Genomic DNA, 24,745 nt, shown 5'->3' with positions numbered 1-24,745 from the left:
GCGGAGACCATGTAATAATAACGGGTCTGATCCGCAACGATGTCCCTGATGGCGAACTGGGCTTCAGCCTGGATGAACCACGCGGCTGGTTGTTGCTCCCAGAACTGCAGTAGCTTCAAGGTAACAGCATTCGTTTCCATGTTGAGTATCTTCTGCGAAAACCGTTCGCAAAAGTCGGGGTCACCAACGTAGGAATGTCTAGTTCCTATCCAAAGACTGAGGTCCACTCAGGCGATCAAACAAAAAGAAGTTTAATGGAAACTAACAGGTTTAAACAAGTAACTACAGGAGAACATCGAGTGTAGGTCTGCTCAGTTCGGAGGCTCCACGAGGACTGCTTGGGTGGACCCGTGGTTGACGTCATGACGTCATCACGTTCTTCCCGCCAGTGGGGGATCACGTGATGAACGGCGTGACATCATCGCGTTAATCCGCACTGTTAAAGTGATCACGCTCTGTACAAGTGAACAGTATAAATAAAGATACAGACTCAGGCTGTAGCTAACATGTTGTTAAAGGGAATTATATACAAACGATCTGAGTCCTTTAGTGGCTCCGCCACATTAGCATGTTTAATTGATAGATATCCCCCTATAGTTTGTCAGAGATGGGGTCAACAGATGCTATAGTTTGAAATAATGACTTTTTAAACTCCCTTGTGACTTTTTTTGAGTTACACTCATAAGAACATAAGTAATAGGACCAGGAGTAGGCCATACGTCCCATCGAGCCTGCTCCGCCATTCAATAAGATCATGACTGAACTTCTACCTCAACTCCACTTTCCCGCCCTATCCCCATATCCCTTGATTCCCTTAGTGTCCAGAAATCTATCGATATCAATCTTGAATATATTCATTGACTGAGCATCCACAGTCATCTGGGGTAGAGAATTCCAAAGATTCACCACTCTCTGAGTGAAGGGATTTCTCCTCATCTCAGTCCTAAATGGCCGACCCCTTTTCCTGAGACTCTGTTCCCTAGCTCTGGACTCTCATAGCTGAGAAGAGTGTAGCATGACTAGAACAGATTCAGACGTGATGCCAAATGGTAATCAATGTCTCATTTATTAATAGTCAAATCAAACATGTAGAAGTATGAAACATTAGAAGATGATTATAATAATACAGAGATCAAAGTTAGGCTCACGCAGCAATATTAAGAGATTAAAACAATATTACCCCGTTTGATCTCTGGGCAGGGTATAGTCGTTTAAAGTTCTCTGGCAGCAAGGAAGTCTACTGAGAGTTAAAGGTTCTTCTGACAGCTGGATGGTCTTCGCTGATACCTCTGCCCGAGCTCAAAAGACACTGGGTTTTTATCTGCACTCCTCCTCTCCGCCACCAGAACCTCACACCATATATGGGGTTGTTATTCACAAGACCGTTACAGATTAATAACTTGTTTTCCAAAGAATTCAAGATGGTCACCCGTTTTAATGTTCATTGTCTCGTCTTATTTGACTATTGTATCTTTGGACTTTTGGGCCGATTTTTGGGGCCCTTGTTCCTCTTTATCATCTGACTGCTTTGTCTCACACCTGAGGGTAACAAGGGTCAGTCATTAGTAACAGTTTGAAATTAAGAAAAATAAACCACACACTTAGCTAAATACACAGCACAGGATGCAGAACATGATGGTTAGCAGCATTAAGAAAATTACGTCAATTTTGCCCAATTTCCAATATTCTAACAGATTCCCCACCTTGAGGGAGAGAAGACCAAGTCTTCGACCCCTCACTTATTTAATCAATCTAGTCTAATTGGGGAATGGCTTCAAATGGTGCATATTCCATTTTAACATTTCTATCCAAGACGTTTCTGGGATGTGGGCGTCACTGGCAAGGCCAACATTTATTGCCCATCTCTTGTTACCCTTGAAAAGGTGGTGGTGAGTGTCAGCGGCAGTGGCGGCGGTCGGAAACATGAGCGGCGAGGCTTTAAAAGGCCCCCAGAGACCAGGTAGGCCTCATATCGTCAGCGGCGGTGGCGGGAAACGCGAGCGACGAGGCTTCAAAGGGCCCCCAGAGACCAGGTAGGTTTACTAATCTCCAATCTCGGAGACGGAGAGAAGGAAAAAGTAATCGAAGTGAGACGTCACCAGAAAGCAGGTAAGTGATTGGTTGGTGAGTATTTCTTTCTTTTTTAAACTCTAACTTTGTGGCTTATAGTTTCTAGGGTCTCTGTGGTGTAGCGGGGACTGTTGGTAAACCAGGGCCCTAAAATATATCATTTATCTGTAGTGTAATTGGTGGGATTGATTTGATTTAATTTAATTACAATTAATTAAAGGGTAAGTCATGGCAGGTCAGCCCGGTGCCGTGGTATGCTCCTCCTGCGCTATGTGGGAACTCAGGGACACTTCCTGTGTCCCTGACAACTACGTGTGCAGGAAGTGTGTCCAGCTACAGCTACTGGCAGACTGCATTGTGGTGCTGGAGCAGCGATTGGATACATACTGGACCATTCGCGATGCTGAGGACATCGTGAATAGCACGTTTAATCAGTTGGTCACACCGCAGATAAAGGTGGCACAGGCAGAACGGGAACGGGTGAACAACAGGCAGCGTAATAGGCACAGGCAGGTACTGCAGGGGGCCCCTGTGGCCATCCCCCTCTCAAACAGATCTACCGCTTTGGATACTAATGGGGGGATGGCTTACCAGGGGAAGGCAGCAGCAACCAACTTCCTGGCACCAGGGGTGGCTCTGCTGCACAGGACGGGAGGAAAAAGAGGGGGTGAGCTACAGTAACAGGGGATTCTATTGTAAGGGGAATAGGTAGGCGTTTCTGCGGCCGCAAACGAGACTCCAGGATGGTGTGTTGCCTCCCTGGTGCAAGGGTCAAGGATGTCTCGGAGCGGCTGCAGGGCATTCTGGAGGGGGAGGGTAAACAGCCAGTTGTCGTGGTGCATATAGGTACCAACGATATAGGTAAAAACTGGGATGAGGTCCTAAAAGCTGAATATAGGGAGTTAGGAGGTAAATTAAAAAATAGGACCTCAAAGGTAGTAATCTCAGGATTTCTACCAATGCCATGTGCTAGTCAGAGTAGAAATAGAAGGATATTTCAGATGAATACGTGGCTAGAGGAATGGTGCAACGGGCAGGGATTCAAATTCCTGGGACATTGGAACCGGTTCTGGGGGAGGTGGGACCAGTACAAAACGGACGGTTTGCACCTGGGCAGGGCCGGGACCGATGTCCTAGGGGGAGTGTTTGCTAGTGCTCTGGGGGAGGGTTTAAACTAAAATGGCAGGGGGTTGGGAACCTGAGCGGGGAAACAGAGGATAGGGGAACAAGGATAAAAGCAAAAGACAGGATGGAGAAAAACAAAAGTGGCAGTCAGAGAAATCAAGGGTTTAAATCAAACATGGCCACAGTAAATAATAATTCTAAAAGATCTAAGAGCATTAAAAAAACAAGCCTGAAGGCTTTGTGTCTTAATGCGAGGAACATTCGTAATAAGGTGGATGAATTAGGTGCGCAAATAGAGGTAAACGAATATGATATGATTGGGATTATGGAAACATGGCTCCAGGGTGGCCAACACTGGGAACTCAACATCCAGGGGTATTCAATATTCAGGAAAAATAGGCAGAAAGGAAAAGAAGGTGGGGTAGCATTGCTGGTTAAAGAGGGGATTAACACAATTGAAAGGAAGGATATTAGCTCTGATGATGTGGAATCTGTATGGGTAGAGCTGAGAAATACCAAGGGGCAGAAAATGTTAGTGGGAGTGGTATATAGACCTCCAAACAGTAATGCGGAGGTCGGGGATGGCATTAAACGGGAAATGAGAGAAGTGTGCAATAAGGGCACAGCAGTTATCATGGGTGACTTTAATCTACATATAGATTGGGCTAACCAAATTAGTAACAATACTGTGGAGGAGGAATTCCTGGAGTGTATACGGGATGGTTTCCTGGACCAATATTTCGAGGAACCAACTAGAGATCAGGCCATCTTAGACTGGGCATTATGTAATGAAAAAGGATTAATTAGCAATCTTGTTGTGCGAGGCCCCTTGGGTTGAAGCGATCATAATATGATAGAATTCTGCATTAAGATGGAGAGTGAAATAGTTGACTCAGAGCCTAGGGTCCTGAATTTAAATAAAGGAGACTACGATGGTATGAGGTGCGAGTTGGATAGGATTGATTGGGGAATGTCACTCAAAGGGTTGACGGTGGTTGGGCAATGGCAAACATTCAAAGACCGCATGGATGAACTACAGAATTTGTTCATCCCAGTTTGGCAGAAAAATAAGACAAAAAAGGTGACTCAACCGTGGCTAACAAGGGAAATTAGGGATAGCATAAGATCCAAGGAGAGGACATATAAATTGGCCAGAAAAAGCAGTAAACCTGAGGATTGGGAGCAGTTTAGGATCCAACAAAGGAGGACAAAGGGATTAATTAAGAGGGGGAAAATAGAGTATGAGAGTAAGCTTTCAGGGAACATAAAAACTGACTGTAAAAGCTTTTATAGATATGTGAAGAGAAAAAGATTGGTGAAGTCAAGCGTAGGTCCCTTCCAGTCAGAATCAGGGGAATTTATAATGGAGAACAAAGAAATGACCGACCAATTAAATACATACTTTGGTTCTGTCTTCACAAAGGAGGACACAAATGACCTCCCAGAGATGTCTAATGAAAGGGAGGAACTGATAGAAATCAGTATTTGTAGGGAAATGGTGTTAGGGAAATTGATGGGATTGAGGGCCGATAAATCCCCAGGGCCTGATAATCTACATCCTAGGGTACTTAAGGACGTGGCCCTAGAAATAATAGATGCATTGCTGGTCATCTTCCAAAATTCGATAGACTCTGGAACAGTACCCATGGATTGGCGGGTAGCTAATGTTACCCCACTGTTCAAAAAGGGTGGTAGAGAGAAAACGGGGAATTACAGACCGGTAAGCCTGACATCGGTAGTGGGGAAAATGCTAGAGTCCATTATAAAGGATGTAATAGCAGAGCACTTGAAAAAAAGTGACAGGATTAGACAAAGTCAACATGGATTTATAAAAGGTAAATCGTGCTTGACTAATCTACTGGAATTTTTTGAGGATGTAACTGGTAAAATAGATAAGGGAGAACCAGTGGATGTGGTGTATTTGGATTTTCAAAAGGCTTTCGATAAGGTCCCGCGTAAGAGATTAGTGTGTAAAATTAAGGCACATGGAATTGGGGGCAAGGTATTGACTTGGATAGAGAACTGGTTGGCAGACAGAAAGCAAAGAGCTGGAATAAACGGGTCTTTTTCAGAGTGGCAGGTGACTAGTGGGGTACTGCAGGGATCGGTCCTTGGACCCCAGCTATTCACAATATATATTAGTGATCTGGATGAGGGAACTAGATGTAATATCTCCAAGTTTGCAGACGACACAAAGCTGGGTGGGCGTGTGTGCTGTGAGGAGGATGCCGAGAAACTCCAGTATGATTTGGACAGGTTGGGTGATTGGGCAGAAGCATGGCAGATGCAGTATAACGTGGATAAATGTGAGGTTATCCACTTTGGTGTCAAAAACTGGAAGGCAGATTATTATCTAAATGGCAATAGATTGGGAGAAGAGGAAGTGCAACGAGACCTGGGCGTCCTTGTGCACCAGTCGCTGAAAGTAAGCATGCAGGTGCAGCAGGCGGTTAAGAGGGCAAATGGTATGTTGGCCTTCGTAGCAAGAGGTTTTGAGTACAAGAACAAGGATGTCTTGCTGCAGTTGTACAGGGCCTTGGTGAGACCACATCTTGAGTATTGTGTGCAGTTTTGGTCGCCTTATCTGAGGAAGGATGTGCTTGCCATGGAAGGAGTTCAGCGAAGATTCACCAGGCTGATTCCTGTGATGGCAGGAATGACGTATGAGGAGAGATTGGGTCGATTGGGCTTATACTCGCTGGAGTTTAGAAGAATGAGAGGGGATCTCATTGAAACCTATAAAATTCTAACAGGACTAGACAGACTAGATGCTGGAAGGATATTCCCGATGGTCAGGGAGTCCAGAATCAGGGGTCACAGTCTAAGGATAAGGGGTAAGCCATTTAGGACAGAGATGAGGAGGAATTTCTTCACCCAGAGAGTGGTGAACCTGTGGAATTCTCTGCCAAAGAAGGCAGTCGAGGCCAATTCATTAAATATATTCAAGAAGGAGTTGGATATATTTCTTAAGGCTAAAGGGATCAAGGGATATGGGGAGAAGGCAGGAACGGGTACTGAATTTGGATGATCAGCCATGATCTCATTGAATGGTGGAGCAGGCTCGAGGGGCCGAATGGCCTACTCCTGTTCCTATCTTCTATGTTTCTATGCCTTCTTGAACCGCTGCAGTCTGTGTGGTGAAGGTACTCCCACAGTGCACTTAGGGAGCGAGTTCCAGGATTTTGATACAGCGATGATGAAGGAACAGCGATATACTTCCAAGTCAGGATGGTGTGTGACTTGGAGGGGCACTTGGAGGTAGTGGTTTCCCATGCACCTAATGCCCTTGTCCTTCTCGGTGGTAGAGGTCGCGGGTTTGGGAGGTGCTGCCGAAGAAGGTTTGGCGAGTTGCTGCAGTGCATCTTGTAGATGGTACACACTGCAGCCATGGTACGCCGGTGGTGGAGGGAATCGATGTTTAAGGTGCTGGATGAGGTGCCAATCAAGCGGGCTGCTTTGTCTTGGATAGTGTCGAGCTTCTTGAGTGTTGTTGGAGCTGTACTCATCCAGGCAAGTGGAGAGTATTCCATCACAATCCTGACTTGTGCCTTGTAGATTGTGGAAAGGCTTTGGAGAGTCAGGAGGTGAGACACTCGCCACAGAATAACCAACCTCTGACCTGCTCTTGTTGCCACAGTATTTATGTGGCTGGTCCAGTTAATTTTCTGGTCAATGGTGACCCCCAGGATATTGATGGTGGGGGATTCGGCAATGGTAATGCCATTGAATGTCAAGGGGTGGTGGTTAGATGTTCGCTTGTTGGAGATGGTCATTGCCTGGCACTTGTGTGGCGCGAATATTACCTGCCACTTATCAGCCCAAGCCTGAATGTCGTCCAGGTCTTGCTTCATGCGGGCATGCACTGCTTCATTATTTGAGGAGTTGCGAATGGCACTCAACACTGTGCAGTCATCAGCAAACATCCCCACTTCTGACCTTATGATGGAGGGAAGGTCATTGATTAAGCAGCTGAAGATGGCTGGGCCTAGGACTCTTGCCTGAGGAACTCCTGCAGCGATGTCCTGGGGCTGTGATGATTGACCTCCAACCGCCACAAACATCTTCCTTTGTGCTAGGTATGACTCCAGCCAGTGGAGAGTTTTCCCCCTTGATTCCCATTGATTTCAGTTTTATTAGGGCTCCTTGTTGCCACACTCGGTCAAATGTTGCCTTGATGTCAAGGGCAGTCACTCTCACCTCACCTCTGGAATTCAGCTCTTTTGTCCATGTTTGGACCAGGGCTGTAATGAGGTCTGGAGCTGAATGGTCCTGGCAGAACCCAAACTGGGCATCAGTGAGCAGGTTATTGGTGAGTAAGTGCTGCTTGATAGTACTGTCGACGATATCTTCCTTCATTTTGCTAATGATTGAAAGTAGACTGATGGGGCAGTAATTGGCCGGGTTGGATTTGTCCTGTTTTTTTGTGGACAGGACATACCTGGGCAGTTTTCCACATTGTCAGGTAGATGCCAGTGTTGTAGCTGTACTGGAACAGCTTGGCTGGATGCGCAGCTAATTCTGGAGCACAAGTCTTCAGCACGACAGCCGGGATGTTGTCGGGGCCACAGCCTTTGCTGTATCCAATGCGCTCAGCCGATTCTTGATATGATGTGGAGTGAATCGAATTGGCTGAAGACTGGCTTCTGTGGTGGTGGGGACCTCAGGAGGAGGCCGATATGGATCACCCACTCGGCACTTCTGACTGAAGTTGGTTGCAAATGCATCAGCTTTGTCTTTTGCACTCACGTGTTAGGCTCCACCATCATTGAGGATGGGGATATTCATGGAGCCTCCTCTTCCCGTTAGTTGTTTAATGGCCCACCACCATTCACGCTGGATGTGGCAGGACTGCAGAGCTTTGATTTGATCCATTGATTGTGGGATCGCTTAACTCTGTCTATAACATGCCGCTTCCACTTTTTAGCATGCATGTAGTCCTGTGTTGCAGCTTCCCCAGGTTGGCACCTCATTTTTAGGTATGCCTGGTGCTGCTCCTGGCATGCTCTTCTACACTCCTTATTGAACCAGGGTTGGTCCCCTGGCTTAATGGTAATGATAAAATGAGGGATATGCCGGCCATGAGGTTACAGATTGTGGTGGAATACAATTCTGCTGCTGCTGATAGCCCACAGTGCCTCCTGGATACCCAGTTTTGAGCTGCTAGACCTGTTCTGAATCCCATTTAGCACAATGGTAGTGCCACACAACACGATGGAGGGTGTCCTCAGTGTGAATACAGGACTTTGTCTCCACAATGACTGTGTGGTGGTCACTGCTGCCAATGCTGTCATGGACAGATGCATCTGCGACAGGTAGATTGGTGAGGACGAGGTCAAGTAGGTTTTTCCCTCGTGTTGGTTCTCTCAGCACCTGTTGCAGGCCCAGACTGGCAGCTATGTCCTTCAGAACCCGGCCAGCTTGGTCAGTAGTGGTGCTACCGAACCACTCTTGGTGATGGACATTGAAGCCCCCCACCCAGAGTATATTCTGTGCCCTTGCTACTCTCAGTGCTTCTTCCAAGTGGTGTTCAACATGGAGGAGTACTGATTCATCAGCTGAGGGAGGGCGGTAGGTGGTAATCAGCAGGAGATTTCCTTGCCCATGCTTGACCTGAAGCCACGAGACTTCATGGGGTCCGGTGTCAATGTTGAGGGCTCGCAGGGCCACTCCTTCCCAACTGTAAAACACTGTGCCGCCATCCCAAGTGGGTCTGTCCTGCCGGTGGGACAGGACATACCCAGGGGTGGTGATGGAGGAATCTGGGACATTGGCTGAAAGGTATGATTCTGTGAGTATGACTATGTCAGGCTGTTGCTTGACTAGTCTGTGGGACAGCTCTCCCAATTTTGGCACAAGTCCCCACATGTTGGTGAGGAGGACTTATCATGGTCGACTGTGTGGTCCGTCTGGTTTTAGTCTCATTGTTTTTCGTAGTGGTTTGCCGATGTTATGATCAATTACAGTTTCCGGAGTGACCCGATGCGACCCTAGCTTGAACTTATGGGAGGGGACTCCCACATCGGAGCTGACCTGGCAGCCCAGTTTGCCTCTTGGTTGGCCTGAGAATTCCCCTGTGTGTGCTCATCCTCCTTTTTACCATGGCTGTTGACCTTCCTAAGGTGACATCCCGCCTTCCTATTCTTTGCGGCAACCCACAAAGCACTTCATCCCAGCGTGAGCAAGGGTTTTTTTCCCCCTCAGTTGTGTTAAAATTGTTTTTACAATATAAGGGAAGTGACAAAGTGGTGTTCACAGCGTAGGCACGATCCAACCAAATATTAGCTGCCTTGTGTGAAGTTGATGTCACAGCTGTAAGGAGGTTCAACATATTGGGCCGAATGAGAGATGCAGTGGAATCAGGTGATCTGATTGCCATCACATCCAGTGAAGACGGTCATAGGCTTCCAGTCGAGATGAAAACAGAAGCCACCTATATATAAGTTTTCTGCACCGTCGAGTGATTCCTTGAGACAGGGTGCGTTTCAAAATCCAATAGTGGGAGCGGGAACTGGTGTGTTTCACATTTGTATAACAACATGACGGGCAGTAACGTCGTTCTTTCGGGGTAGTGATGAGGCCAGTCCTTGAGTAGTAGGGTCCATCAATTCAGTCGTGCTGAGGATACCAAGGTATCGCCTGGTTTCAACAGTAAGTTCAGAGGAGTATGGGCGGAGTGTAAAGTTAATGGTTGTAGGCCGGTTATATATGTAAAGTATTGCAACACCCAGAAGGTGGCTAGAAGGTGGCATTGGAAAGTGTTGTAAGCCTTTCCCACTCAAGTCAGAATTTGAGAAGAGTAGGCAATTGGCAGGAGTTTAACATGTACATTTTGACAAAGGCCACCAGCCAAACTCCTCAGTAGTTTCCAGGTGAAATGGTTTTGTTGGATCGGGTGAAATGAGGCAAGTAGCTTTCATTACTACCGTTTTGAGATGTTTCACGGATTCTGTGTGTTCCTCCATCCATCTTTCCTTCACAGTGTCCTTTTACCCTTTAATTGGTTATGTTAAGTCTGTGAATGATTGAGACACGGACTAGCAGGAGAGAAACAAACAAGTCTTTACTGGTGAAAGGCATAAACGAAACTAACCAACAGAGGCTCTCTAGCGCCTTTTATACAGGGGTGGTCACTGCCGGTACTGCAGTCTGATACCAGTTATTCTCTTAAAGGTACATACACAACAATTCCTCCCCTTTTAGATAAACAGTACATAACATTCATTTAACAACTAATGATAACGAATTACAATCACAATTACTGTTGCTAGATACATTGGTTAAGTTTAAGCAATTATAAGTTCAGTCTTTGAGGAGGCTTCCTGATTCTGTCTGGATAACGCCTCTTTGGAGTATCAGGTTCTTCTGGCAATGTTGAGTTGGAATCAATGTCGTTGTTTGGTTCATCTGCTTCCAATATTACCGGTTCTGCGGTAGCTGCAATTGGAACGTCGATTTCATTACCAGGTGTATCAGATCGTGGTGTGGAGTTGACGTTTTCCAGTGACTCTAGAATCTGGTCAGCATGGCGTCTTACAATGCTCTCCCCAACGTCCACGGTATACATGAGAGGTCCTTGTCGTGTACAAATCGTTCCTGGCTGCCATTTCTCAGTGCGGTAGTCCCGGGCCAAAACTGGTTGACCTATCTTAAAACTCCTGGTCGGCCTTTCATTCATATTCTGAAACTGCCTGTTCTCCACATCTCTTCGGACGTTTGGCTTAACCAAATCCAAGCGGCATCGTAGTCTTCGATTGAAGAACATCATGGCTGGAGTTTGGTTGGTAACCGCATGTGTCGCATTCCGGTAGGCAAACAAGAAGTTGTCCACCTTGTGTTGTAGGGGTATATCTTCATTACACATTGCCTTGATAGCCTTCTTGAATGTTTGGACAAACCTCTCGGCCAATCCATTAGTGGCTGGATGATATGGGGCGAATGTGTAATGCTTAACACCATTGTTCTTTAAGAACCTCTGGAACTCTTCAGACACAAACTGTGGTCCATTGTCAGAGCAAATCTGTTCAGGCAGCCCATTCCTGGCGAATATGGTTCGTAAAACTGCGATAGTTTTTTCCGTGGTGGTTGAGGACATTTTTATTACCTCTGGCCACTTTGAATGTGCATCCACCGCAATTAAAAACATCGAGTCCATGAAGGGACCAGCAAAATCAATGTGCACCCTTTGCCATGGAGATGAGGGCCACTCCCATGGATGCAGAGGAGCTTGTGGTGGGGCGTTTTGGACCTTCTGGCATCCTGCACAGCTCTTGGTCATCTCTTCAATTTCTCTATCGATTCCTGGCCACCACACAAACGCTCTGGCTAAGCTCTTCATTTTTACCCCACCCAGATGACCCTCATGAAGCTCATTGAGCACTCTATCCGTCAACTTAGGTGGAATTACTACTCTGGATCCACACATCAAGGTTCCTCTGCACACTGACAGCTGCTCTCTTCTTGGCAAAAATGCTGGCAGCAGTGGTTCGCCATGTGCTGGCCATCCCTTCACCGTTAAATCATAGACCCGTGATAGTGTCGGGTTATTCCGTGTTTCCTTTTCTATGTTTGCATTCATCACAGGAAGACATTCGACTATGGTCGAGTGGAATAACTTCATTGGATCTACTGCAAGGTCTTCTTCTTCCACCGTTGGCAACGGTAGACGTGACAATCCATCAGCATTTCCATGCTGTTTAGTTCCCCTGTACTTGATGTCATATTGGTGTGCCCCTAGGAAAAGGGACCATCTCTGCAACCGTTGTGCCGTCATTATCGGTGCGCCCTTCTGAGGGTTGAAAATGGAGACAAGAGGTTGATGATCGGTTATTAGAGTAAATTTTTGACCGTGCAGATAGTGATTGAACTTCTTCACCCCCCACACTAGGCTGAGGGCCTCTCTGTCAATCTGGGCGTAGTTACGCTCGGCTGAAGTTAACGAGCATGACGCAAAAGCTATCGGCCTCTCCAAACCATCAAGGAATTTATGTGACAGTACCGCCCCAATGCCGTAGGGAGACGCATCACTCGCCAGCCTGATTGGCAGTGCTGGGTTGTAGTGAGCCAATACTTCCTTCGAAGTGATTAAGTCCTTACTCTTCTGAAAAGCACGTTTACAATCATCGCTCCATTTCCATGCTACCCCCGTTCGTAGCAGGGCGTTCAGTGGATGCAGAATTGTCGACAAATTCAGCAAAAACTTATGATAGTAATTCACCAACCCGAGGAATGACCTCAGTTGCGACACATTTTCAGGTGCTGGGGCCTTAACAACCGCTTTAATTTTGTCAGGGGACTTATGTAACCCCTCTTCATCAATCACGTGGCCACAATACGATATCTGTTTCTTAAAAAATTCGCACTTGGGGCGGTTGGCTCGCAGCCCATGTTCCCGTAGTCTAGTGAGCACCTGTTCTAGGTTGTTAAGGTGTTCACTGTCATCTTCACCTGTTACAAGGATGTCGTCCAAGTAACACTGAGTCCCCGGAATCCCTTGCAGGACTTGTTCCATCGCTCTTTGCCATATCGCCGGAGCCGATGCTACTCCGAACACCAATCGATGATACTGGTAAAGACCTTTGTGAGTGTTTATCATGAGATACTTCCTAGAGGACTCTTCAACCTCCATCTGCAAATATGCTTGTGCTAGGTCAATTTTTGTAAAACGCTTCCCTCCAGACAGTGAGGCGAAGATGTCTTCTATCCTTGGAAGAGGATATTGTACTGTGTGAAGGACAGGGTTCACCGTCACCTTGAAATTCCCACAGATGCGAATCTTCCTTGGCTCTCCGGACTTATTGCTTAACGTTTTCTTCATGACAGGAATGATGGGTGTCGCCCACTCGCTCCAGTCGACCTTAGACAACACGCCCGCCTTCTCCAGATTCTCCAGCTCTGCCTCGACGGCTGGACGAATTGCATATGGTACCGGTCTCGCTTTGAAAAACTTGGGAACTGCATTCTCTTCTATTTTTAACGAGGCGGTTACGCCTTTAAGCGTGCCCAGTTCTTGTTGAAATACCTCTTTGGCGTTAGCTAAGATTGTTGACAATCGTCCAGGAGTGACATCTTCGTCTTTTTTACCGTCCACCGTCATTGCATGAATGGAATGCCAATCTAAGTTTATCTTCCTGATCCATTCCCGTCCCAATAATGCTGGTCCACCATTTGGCAGTATGTAGAGATACAATTTCCGTATTTTCTTGCCATTGTATTCGACAGGCACCCTTATTTTTCCTCTGGGGTATACTTTTTGCCCCGTATACGTCGTCAAGACAATGGATGTCTCAAGGGTATGTGTGAAAATAGCCGCTCATAGTCTCGTCAATTCATGACGGTTAGCGCTGATCCTGTATCCAACTCCATTTTAACTTGGGACCCTGCTATCGTGAGGGTGACCCAAATGGTTCGGTGATCCTCTTTTGCGATTACATTGTGAAGTTTGAGACAGCTTAATCTCCTGTTCTCGGATTCACTATCGCTCATCTGGTCTTCGGAACTACTGTCCGTCATCTTTTGTACTTTCTTGTACAGTTCCTTAGTAGCCTTTTTGTTGTCGCTGGTCTGCTTCCCAGACCTACAAACTCGTGCAATGTGTCCAATCTTCCCGCATTGTCTGCATATTTTGTCTTTGGACCAGCAGTCCTTCTGGTCATGGTTAGTTCTGCCGCAGCGATAACATTTTGCAAATCCCCGTGTCATTTCGTGCGTGCCGTATTCCTGTGGTTTTTGTTGAATTTCTGCAGCTCCCCTGGCTGCTGCTTCATACGATACTGCCACGCTGAAAGCCTTATCTAGCGTCAGCTCTTTTTCTGCGAGTAACTTCTTCTGTGTTCCTTCACTCAGGAGTCCACAGACAAATTTGTCCCGTAGGGTATCTGCCAGTCCTGCTCCGAACTGGCAGTGCTTTGATAGCTTGCGTAGTTCCGTAAGATAATCAGCATTGCTCTCATCTTTGTGCTGAGTTCTCCTGTGGAATTTAAATCTTTCTGCTATCAACAGCGGTGCAGGGTTTAAGTGCTCCTGTAGAACAGCAACAATTTCGTTAAAACTCTTTGCCTTCGGTTTGGCTGGAGTAATCAGATCCTGCAATAGGCCGTACGTTCTAGCGCCCATTACGTTTAGCAATATTGATGCCTTTTTCCCCTCCGCTATTTCATTTGCCTCGAAATATACCTCTACTCTTTCCACATATGTGGTCCAGTCCTCTAATGTATTATCAAAAGCAGTGATACAGCCGGTCTTCGGCATCTTGCAAATCTAAAATGGCACCTCCCGCGCTTTACCTTCTTCTCCGATTTAACAAAATGGCGCCTCCCGCACTTTTCCTTCTTCCCTGCTGTTGTTAGCGCTGCTTTCCACGGTTTCTTACACGTATTCTTTTTCTTTTATTATTTTCCCGTCGTGGAGCTGACCCTCTGGAACACTTCCCTCCCTCTTCTGAGGTCCGAACGCTGCCCAGCTTCGAAACACCAGCCGCGCCCTGTATGCTCCACCCTCTCTCTCTCTCCTTGCTTCCCGACTCGCTGTCCGGCCCCGTTGCAGCCCAGGAAGGATCAGAGCACTACCTGCCACCAGCCCGATTAGCTGGGAAACCACGGACCGAGGAACCCAGCCTGGCTCTGGACAGTCTCTCCTGCAAGTTTTGAAATCGATGATTGACGGTCGATGCTCGTTTCTCGAGTTTCAATGGCCTATTTTTTTTTTTTCTTTCTTCTGGCTCCGACCTTCAACACATCGTCGGAGCTGCTGCTGAGTTGCAGGTAAGTTCATTTCTAACTCGTTGCCAGTGTTAAGTCCGTGAATGATTGAGACACGGACTAGCAGGAGAGAAACAAACAAGTCTTTACTGGTGAAAGGCATAAACAAAACTAACCAACAGAGGCTCTCTAGCGCCTTTTATACAGGGGTGGTCACTGCCGGTACTGCAGTCTGAGACCAGTTATTCTCTTAAAGGTACATACACAACAGGTTATACACTTGTTTTGCCAGTTCTGCAAAGTGGGGTATAAAAGCCAATTGGTAACCCACCAGTCCCAAAAATAATCGTAGTGCTATCTTGCATATAAGCAAAGGCAGGCATTGAATAATGTCAATTTTGTGTTGGTCAGGACTCTGTTACTTGAGTCTTAAGGAACTGCACCTTTTTGGGGTTTAATTTAAGCCCCACAGTGTGTAGCAAGTTAAACAACTCATTTAACAGTTCATTGTGCTCCTTTCCTTTTTCTGTTGCTAGGAACAGGTCGTCCACATATTGTAGTAGGAGATATTCAGGCTTTGAAAATGTCCTTACAATGGCCATCATTTGTTTATGGAATGAAGTGGGGGAGTTATGGAACCCCTGTGGTAAGCACATCCAAGTATATTGCTGATTATTGGGAGTGAAAGTAAACTTGTATTGATATTCCTTTTTAATGGAAATGCTCCAGAACCCATTAGCAATGTCCAGGGTGGAGAACGACTTGGCCTTCTTGGGTATCTGTGATAGGAGGGTGGGGGCTTCCCTGCCCACTGGAGCAGCAGCTGGGATCACGGAGTTTAGTTTCTTATAATCGATTGTTAATCTCCAGCTGCTGTCTGGCTTCCACACTGGAAAAGCTCATAATGAAAGTTCCTGCCCTAGTCACCCCTTGTTGCAACAACAAATCAATAGTCTCTGACAGTGCCTCGTGGCTCTCCCTTGGAAGAGGATACTGTTTCTGATTTACACGGGGTGGTCTGTTTATCTCCTCCTATTGTAGTCGGCCACAATCATGTTTGTGTGCCGCGAAGGCACCCGAGCACTGATCCAACATTGCTCTGATTTCAACATTGTCATGCACAGGGGCCGCACAGGCGAGAGGCTTTTTAATGGCAAACACAGCATGGTCATCAAGAACAATTCGGAGTCCCTTCCCGGGGCTTGTGAACCACAGCAAATTATTACAATAATCCACTACTCCCCCTTGGGATGATAGAAAGTCGGATCCGAGGATTCCCCTACCATCCGGCAGGCACATGTCAATTACTGTTCCAAAGGTTCCCTCCCAATCTACACATGTAATTGTTATAACAACAGAAAATGCTGGAAATACTCAGCAGGCCAGGCAGCATCCGTGGAGAAAGAGACATGTAATTGTTATGTTTTTTTTAATATCAGGGGCGAGTTGTGTGGATCCCTCGAACCTAGTTAGTGATATGAGTTTTCCCATATGCCGTGGATAGCGGTCCAGGAATGGGGTATGTATGATCATTACAATGGATCCATTGTCTAATAACATTAATTGTTGTTGGCCTCCATCAACGACAGCGGGGATGACTGGTTGGTTACAATGATCATGTTTGAACTCCATTGTTGGCTCTCTGGAGGCCGGAACCTGTCATTAGCCCTTCTCCTCCTCCTTGTGCGTGGGTGCGGAGAGGGTAACTTCTGATATGGCCTAGGTCAGGCCAGTCAAGCATTGAGTAGTCAGGAGGGCTATTAATTTATCTAATTTTTGTTCCACCCCTCCTGGTTTTTGGAGAGTCCTGGTTCGATCTCCCTCATTGTTTCTGTGCCAAGAGGGTGCTACATTACTCCGGCAGTCTACGCCATAATGGCCCACTTTCTGACATCGGGAACACCTGTCCTCACTCCTGTCTTTTACTATATTCCTCCCCCTATTACCCCAACCTAACGATCCCTCTATGGCCGATATCTTTTCTTTTCTGTGGAGGCTTGGGCATATGCTCTTTTAGAGTTCCCCAGGCCTGGATTGCCGCCTCCAAGAGATTCAACCACTGGGTTGCTTTATTGACACTGATGCCAAGGATAGTCTTCACCGGTGGGTGTAACTGAGACAGGAATAGCTGTTTGAACACCTCGCAGTCTCTGGTTACAGTTCCCACCCCTCTGGGTTGAGTTAATGCAAAATGGTCGCACAACCTATTTGCAAAGGCTCGTGAGTGTTCCTGTGGTCCCTGGGTGATTTATCCACATTGGCTGATGACGTCGATTTGATCCAATATACGCATAATATCGAGTTTAACCTCCTGCAAAAGGTTAGCCGGGACATGGATATTATGGTTAAGGGAGACCTTAATTGTTTGTTGGCAGGTCACCCATATTACCCATTCCTGACCTATTTTGGACAATTCCTGGTGGGCCATATTAAAAGAGCTAATCCGTCGAGACACCTCTGTCTGATCATCCCCCTCTTTAATGGGTCTTAATTCCCGGGACAAAGCTTCTGTCTCGGAAGGGGAAATTGATTTTTCCTCCTGAACTGTACTAGTCACATTACCCTGCTCGTTTCGCCAGGTGGTAGTGGTAATCACATTCATGGGTATGGGTGACCCTCCGTAGTCAGGACTGCCATAGTCCCAACCTTGGTGGTCCTCATTTCCCATCTCCCATTCCAATCTACTTCATTTTCCCCATCTGGGTTCCAATTTGTACCTTCTGTTCCTCCCAGTTACAGCTGCCACCACAGCCCCTTGTCACCCCAGTTGAATTTGAACAATTCTCATCTTTTGTGATCAAATTAAGTCTTTAAAAAAATGTATCGTTGCTTCGATGTTTGGTTTTATGTCAGGTGGGACATTGATTAGTCACGTCCTGCCACAGTCACCAATTTGTAACAGATTCGGACGTGACGCTATATCGTAATCAATGTCTCATTTATTAATTGTAAAATCAAACATGTAAAAGTAACAAACATTAGAAGATGATTATAAAAATACAGAGATCAACACAGCATTAGGCGCACAAGGTAATATTAGAGATTAAAACAATATTACCCTGTTTGATCTCTGGGCAGGATGTAGTCATTTCAAGTTCTTCTGAAAGCTGGATGGTCTTCATTGACACCTCTGCCCCGAGCTCAAAAGACGCTGGGTTTTTATTCTCCCCCCACCCCCCGCCGCCCCCCTCCACCCACCACAGGATCCTCACACCATATATGGGGTTGTTATTGACAAGACCCTTATAGATTAATAACTTGCTTTCCAAAGAATTTAAGATGGTCAACTGTTTTAACGTTTATTGTCTCATCTTATCTTGAGACTATTGCTCCGTTTTTTGGGGCCCTTGTTCCACTTTATCATATAACGGCTATGTCTCACATCTGAGGGTGCAATTCAGAAAAATTCACACACTTAGCTAAATACACAGCACAGCCTGCAGAGCATGATGGTTAGCTACATTAAGAAAATTATGTCAATTTTCCCCAATTTCTAATATTCTTACATGACCTTCACATAAGAGCATTACTGGGGCTTATGACATCATTACCACAGGTTTACAGGAAAATAACTTGCAGTTGATTAAAGCAAATTGTATGTTTGGGATACAGTATATTATAATCAGATACGTCTTTCACATTAAAGAGAAAGAAAACCGCAGATCCCACTGAATATGTTTGGCAACAATTCCTGTAAACATTGAACCATGCCCTCTGGTTTAATGCTATTAAGCCACGCATTTGGCAATAGCCTTAGTCTCAAACCAGACCCTGCGGTTTATCACTATTCTTAATACTTAATTCTTATTGTTGAAATCAAAATAACAAACAGAATGAAAACAGTAAGATGTATGCCAAGCCAAGAAGCCATGCTACAGCAAAATAAAATGCTTTAATTAGTCACACGCTTTCCAACCATTTGCCTTTAGTTATTCATTTTCGAAGTTATTTACTCCGTGTCTTGTTTTCAACACTCTCACATAAGAACATAAGAAATAGCAGCAGGAGTAGGCCATACGGCCCCTCGAGCCTGCTCCACCATTCAATAAGATCATGGCTGATCATCGACCTCAACTCCGCTTTCCCGCCCGATCTCCATATTCCATGATTCCCCTAGAATCCAAAAATCTATCTATCTCAGCCTTGAATATACACAAAGATTCAGCATCCACAGCCCTCTGGGGCAGAGAATTCCAAAGATTCACAACCCTTTGAGTGAAGAAATTCCTCCTCATCTCAGTCTTAAATGGCCTACCCCTTATCCTGAGACTAAGCCCCCTAGTTTTAGACACTCCAGCCAGGGGAAACAACCTCTCAGCATCTACCCTGTCAACCCCCTTCAGAATCTTGTATGTTTCAATGAGATCACCTCTCATTCTTCTAAACTCCAGAGAGTATAGGCCCATTCTACACAATCTCTCATCATTGGACAGCCCTCTCATCCCAGGAATCAATTTAGCGAACCTTCGTTGCACGGCCTCCAAGGCAAGTATATCCTTCCTTAGATAAGGAGAGCAAAACTGTGCACAGTACTCCAGGTGTGGTCTCACCAAGGCCCTGTACAATTGTAGCAAGACTTCCTTACTCTTATACTCCAACCCCCTTGCAAGAAAGGCCAACATGCCATTTGCTTTCCTTATTGCTTGCTGTACCTGCATGCTAGCTTTCTGTGTTTCTTGCATGAGGACACACAAATCTCTCTGAATACCAATATTTGAAAGTCTCTCACCATTTAAAAAATATTCTGTTTTTCTATTCTTCCTACCAAAGTGAATAACCACACATTTCCCTACATTATAGTTCATCTGCCACCTTACTGCCCACTCACTTAGTCTATCTATTTGCAGACTCTCTGGCCGTGATGTTATCATTGGTGGCGGGGTGGGTGCGGGTCAGGTGGTCGGCAAGTCCCGGTCCCGCCTCCGCTTTCAGCGGTAAAAATTGGCGATTTTGCCCTAATTGGGCAATTGATTCCCTGCGTGTGCGCTCCCCTGGCCAATTAGTGTTTTGCGTCTGGAACTCACCTCTGCTGATGTCTGTGAGCCAGCTGCTTTTAAGGGGCCCATGCAGCCTTGGTTCATTCTCTCATTTTTTGCTTCTGGATTGACTACTCTGCTGACGATTGCTGACATGGCAACCTCAAGGGCGAAGGGCTCACCACGATTTGCTGATGACTCCTTCCATGCTCTTGTGGAGGGAGTCAGAGGTCAAAAGGAGGTACTCTTCACATCCTCTGGGAAGAAGAAGCCACCAAAGCAGACCAAAGCTGTGTGGCTGCAAATTGCACAGGAGGTCATAGAAACATAGAAACATAGAAGATAGGAGCAGGAGTAGGCCATTCGGCCCCTCGAGCCTGCTCCACCACTCAATGAGATCATGGCTGGTCATCCAAACTCAGTACCCTGTCCCTGCCTTCTCCCCATATCTCTTGATCCCTTTAGCCTTAAGAAATATATCTAACTCCTTCTTGAATATATTTAATGAATTGGCCTCAATTGCCTTCTGTGGTAGAGAATTCTACAGGTTCACCACTCTCTGGGTGAAGAAATTCCTCCTCATCTCTGTCCTAAATGGCTTACCCCTTATCTTTAGACTGTGACCCCTGGTTCTGGACTCCCTGACCATCGGGAACATCCTTCCTGCATCTAGTCTGTCTAGTCCTGTTAGAATTTTCTAAGTTTCAATGAGATCCCCTCTCATTCTTCTAAACTCCAGCGAATATAAGCCTAATCAACCAAATCTCTCCTCAGACGTCATTCCTGCCATCCCAGGTATCAGTCTGGTGAATCTTCGCTGCACTCCCTCCATGGCAAGAACATCCTTCCTCAGATAAGGCGACCAAAACTGCACACAATACTCAAGGTGTGGTCTCACCAAGGTCCTGTACAACTGCAGCAAGACATCCTTGCTCCTGTACTCAAATCCTCTCGCTATGAAGGCCAACATACCATTTGCCTTCTTAACCGCCTGCTGCACCAGCATGCTTATCTTCAGCGACTGGTGCACAAGGACACCCAGGTCTCGCTGCACTTCCCCTTCTCCCAATCTATTGCCGTTCAGATAATAATCCGCCTTCCTATTTTTGCCACCAAAGTGGATAACCTCGCATTTATCCACATTATACTGCATTTGCCATACATCTGCCCAATCACCCAACCTGTCCAAACCATACTGGAGTTTCTCGGCATCCTCCTCACAGCACACACGCCCACCCAGCTTTGTGTCATCTGCAAACTTGGAGATATTACATCTAGTTCCCTCATCTAGATCATTAATATATATTGTGAATAACTGGGGTCCTAGCACCGATCCCTGTGGTACCCCACTATTCACTGCCTGCCACTCGGAAAAAGACCCGTTTATTCCAACTCTTTGCTTCCTGTCTGCCAGCCAGTTCTCTATCCAAGTCAGTACATTGCCCCCAATCCCATGTGCTTTAACTTTACATGTTAATCTCTTATGCGGGACCTTATCGAAAGCCTTCTGAAAGTCCAAATACACCACATCTACTGGTTCTCCCTTATCTATTCTACCAGTTACATCCTCAAAAAATTCCAGTAGATTAGTCAAGCATGATTTACCTTTTGTAAATCCATGTTGACTTTGTCCGATCCTGTCACTGTTTTCCAAGCGCTCTGCTATTACATCTTTTATAATGGACTCTAGCATTTTCCCCACTACCGATGTCAGGCTTACCGGTCTATAATTCCCCGTTTTCTCTCTACCACCTTTTTTGAATAGTGGGGTGTAATGAAGTCTGTTTGTCTTGATCCTGTATTCGTTTTGCACTCATGTATATTACCCTCCCCCACTGTGTATAGTTTCACTTCCTCTTTCCCGACTAACCTGGGAGGTTCCAGGTCTTGGCTCTTGGCTCCCCCCCTGACTTCTCTTACATAAAGATCCCAGGATCTGTATGACTCATTCCTGTGAACCAGTCGGTGTGTTGAGATGTTAGCTCTGATCTTAGTGATTAAAAGCCAACTTGTTTAAGTCTATAACTTCTAGTTTTGTGGTTATTGAAGGCCCATCAATTTTAATCACTAAAGAATACTAGGATGGATCGACTCCTAAAACCAGAGCATCTGGACTTGGATCCACATTCTGCTGAAGCATCAAATCAATTTGGACATGGCTCAAATGCTTCGAACTCTTCGCGGGGGCCTCATCCGCTAGCGAGGTAGATAAACTAAGTCTACTGACTACTCGCGTAAGTCATCGGATTTATTCGTTCATCCGGGACGCCACCTCTTACACGGAGGCCATCACTATCCTGAAGGCCCAATACCAGAGGCCGGTAAAAGAAGTGTACGCCAGACATCTGCTGGCTACACGCAGGCAGCGACCAGAGGAATCAATGGACGATTTCTTACAGGGCCTAAAGGACCTGGTCCGGGACTGTAACTGCAAGGCCGTGACGGCCAACGCGTACTCTGACGAATTGGTCCGCGATTCCTTCATCACGGGCTTCAAATCGAATTATATCCGGCAGAGACTGCTGGAGAAGGAGGTCCTGGACTTAAAAAAGGCAGTGGCCACTGCGCGATCGCTGGACGTGGCCCAGAGAAATTCTGACTCTTATTCTTCCGGCCATGCGGCCCTCACCGCCTCGTGCGCGCCGAGGGGGCCGCCATCTTGGAATCAGCCATCTTCCCCATCCAGGTCTCAGACCAGCTCTACGCCGCCGGAGTCCCCACACAGAAGTTCACCCAGGAGTCCTACTACTGCGGCAATGTCTCGAGGCCCGAAATGCTACTTCTGCGGCCAGGCCAAGCACCCCAGACAACGATGCCCAGCGAAGGACGCTACATGCTTCAAATGTAAGAAAAAGGGGCATTTTAGCAAAGTCTGCAGGGGGAATCCGATTTCCAACTCCATCACTGCCTCGTGCATGCTGTGCGGGCCGCCATCTTGGGATCCGCCATCCTTTCCCGACTCAACGGCCGCCCAGGGCCCAACAGTGGCTTCGATCACGGTGGATCAATCCAGGCCACACCCGTTGACAAAATCCATGATGGACATACAGGTAAACGGGAATTTAACTAAATGTTTAATTGACTGTGGGAGTACCGAGAGTTTTATCCACCCTAGCCTGGTACGGCGGCACTCATTAACGGTAACCCCTACATGGAGCAGAATTGCTATGGCTGCTAAGCCCCACACTTCGGACATTTTGGGCTACTGTGTGGTAACACTGACTGTAAAAGGCACGGACTACAAGGATTTTAAACTCCTTGTGATGCCAGAACTCTGTGTTAATGTAATCTTGGGCCTGGACTTCCAGTGCCACCACGAAAGTGTCATGCTAGCATATGGCGGGTCCCAGCCGCCACTCACAGTCTGTGGCCTATCAACCTTAAAAATCAGCCCGCCCTCTTTATTCGCTAATCTCGCTCCGAACTGTAGGCCCATAGTGACCAAAAGTAGACGGTACAGTCTGGAAGACAGACACTTTATCAAGGCGGAAGTGGACAGACTCCTGCGGGAAGGCATTATTGAATGCAGTACCAGCCCGTGGCGTGCCCAAGTAGTCATAGTTAAAAATAGCGAAAAGAAACGGATGGTAATTGACTACAGCCAGACTGTTAATATTTATACCCAGCTGGACGCCTACCCTTTACCCCGCATATCAGAAATGGTCAACCAGATTGCGCAATACCGAGTCTCCTCGACTATCGACCTCAAATCCGCGTATCACCAGCTCCCCATTAGAACGGAGGACCGCCCATACACCGCCTTCGAGGCGAACGGGCGCCTCTACCATTTTCTCAGAGTGCCCTTTGGAGTAACAAATGGGGTCTCGGTCTTCCAACGTGAGATGGACCGCATGGTTGACGAGAATAAACTACACGCTACCTACCCCTATCTGGACAATGTCACTATCTGCGGGCACAACCAGCAAGACCACGATCTAAATCTTGCGAGATTTTAAAAAACTGCCCTAAAGCTGAATCTAACCTACAACGAAGACAAATGTGTCTTCAACACAACCCGTCTCTGTATCCTCGGCTGTGTGGTGGAAGATGGGGTAATTGGACCGGACCCTGACCGATTACGCTCCCTAAAGGAACTGCCCCTGCCACACAATCCCAAAGCTTTAAAAAGGTGCCTGGGATTTTTTTCGTATTATGCCCAATGGGTGCCCAATTACTCTGATAAGGCCCGACCCCTCATTAAATTGACGTCCTTCCCACTATCAGCTGAAGCTCGGGAGGCTTTCACCAGTATTAAACAGGACATTGAAAGGGCTGCAGTGTGTGCAGTGGACGGATGCATTCCCTTTCAAGTCGAAAGCGATGTGTCAGACTTTGCCTTAGCTGCGACCCTCAATCAGGCTGGGAGACCTGTGGCCTTCTTCTCCCGAACCCTTCAGGGACCTGAAATCAGGCACTCTTCTGTCGAGGAGGAGGCACAGGCTATAGTGGAGGCAGTGCGGCACTGGAGACACTACCTAGCCGGCAAACGTTTCACCCTGCTCACCGACCAGCGGTCGGTGGCTTTCATGTTTAATAACAAACAAAGGGGGAAAATCAAGAATGACAAAATACTCAGGTGGAGGATCGAACTATCCACGTTCGACTATGATATTATGTACAGGCCGGGAGCCCTTAATGAACCCCCAGATGCCCTATCACGGGGAATGTGTACCAGCATTCATACGGACAAATTACAGGGTCTCCACAATGACCTCTGTCACCCAGGGGTCACCCGACTATACCATTTTATAAAGTCCCGCAATCTGCCCCACTCCATCGAGGAGGTCAGGGCAATGACCAGAGCCTGCCGCATCTGTGCGGAATGCAAGCCTCGTTTCTACAGGCCTGACCGTGCACACCTTATCAAAGCCACACAGC

At 46.7% G+C, this 24,745-nt stretch overlaps 1 long non-coding RNA gene across 1 annotated transcript in view; it reads right to left on the bottom strand.

Annotated features, from left to right (window-relative positions):
- Positions 1 to 1,047: 1,047 nt before the first annotated feature.
- LOC147121070 (uncharacterized) overlaps positions 1,048 to 24,745 on the bottom strand; it is a 92,463-nt gene continuing 68,765 nt past the window's right edge. Inside the window, exons 2-3 of the long non-coding RNA XR_015075382.1 lie at positions 10,119 to 10,229; positions 1,048 to 1,539 (exon numbers count right to left, since the gene is read on the bottom strand). This is a non-coding gene — a long non-coding RNA (uncharacterized LOC147121070). The remainder of the gene's footprint in view (positions 1,540 to 10,118; positions 10,230 to 24,745) is intronic.

The sequence above is a fragment of the Somniosus microcephalus genome, chromosome 3, assembly GCF_052327205.1.
Source record: "Somniosus microcephalus isolate GS21.2 chromosome 3, FLI_Smic_1.0, whole genome shotgun sequence".
Taxonomy (NCBI): Eukaryota; Metazoa; Chordata; class Chondrichthyes; order Squaliformes; family Somniosidae; genus Somniosus; species Somniosus microcephalus.
The sequence above is the reverse complement of the archived record's forward strand: the minus strand, read 5'-3'. Positions and strand labels throughout refer to the sequence as shown.